Source organism: Mesocricetus auratus, unplaced genomic scaffold (genome assembly GCF_017639785.1).
Source record: "Mesocricetus auratus isolate SY011 unplaced genomic scaffold, BCM_Maur_2.0 Super-Scaffold_100003, whole genome shotgun sequence".
NCBI classification, from domain to species: Eukaryota; Metazoa; Chordata; class Mammalia; order Rodentia; family Cricetidae; genus Mesocricetus; species Mesocricetus auratus.
In genome coordinates, this window is record NW_024429188.1 from 70,894,189 (window position 1) to 70,895,022 (window position 834).

Consider the following 834-nt stretch of genomic DNA (forward strand, 5'->3'; position numbering starts at 1 on the left):
TACTGAATAAGCTGGTAAAAAAAGAGTATAGAGGAAAAGATTAAAGAACAGGGCCTCCAGGAAATGTACATTTCATTAAACATACTGTACATTAAGTTGTGAATGCAGTTTTTACATTTTTGAGATAATAAGAAAGGCCTAGTTTTCATGCAATCATTTACATATATTTCACAGAAATTGGGACTTCAGAATCTCAGAGATTTAAAATAAGAGTAGGTTTTCTGTATTATAGGATATTTTTCTTCTAACTTAAAGCAGAGAAGAAAGAACTATTAATATAAGGAATAAGATTGATCACATATAAAAAATAAAACTTGAGAAGATATTATTCGTAGAGGATAATGTCTTTTCTAGCTGTGAAGAATTTATACAAAGAAATACTAAGCCCTCTGGTTCCCTTTCCCATCGGATCTTGACACTGGTCTTGGTGGTCGTAAAGGAGGGAGATCACGCTGAAACTGGCCTCACAGCAATGTAGTCTGGTATAGAGCATTGAGTCATATTCATACATGCCTGCCTGGGCTCTTGTAAAGTGGGATAGAGAATTAAAGATGTCTGAGACCATTTGTAAAAAATAAAAATACTAAGTGTTTTCCACTTAATTCATAAATACTTTATACCAAGCTTCCCACATCTGTTTTATTCAATCTATTCATTCAACAAATATCTATTAGTTCTTTTCTACTGTAAATTCAGAGGAGCACTAAGTGATAGTTACAACAGATGCATGATTAAAATATAGCCCTTACTTTTAAGGAGCTCCTAGTCAACCAAAAGTTTAATAATTATGTTACAAAATGGGATGAGAAATGACACAGTCTGATATAGAGAGCA

The 834-nt window shown here is 32.7% G+C and overlaps 1 non-coding gene across 1 annotated transcript; it reads left to right on the plus strand.

Moving 5' to 3' along the window:
• Positions 1–384: 384 nt before the first annotated feature.
• LOC121140100 lies at positions 385–513 on the plus strand. Its single transcript, XR_005876932.1, has one exon. It is a non-coding gene; the product is annotated as a small nucleolar RNA SNORA61 (small nucleolar RNA).
• The last annotated feature ends 321 nt before the right edge of the window (positions 514–834 follow it).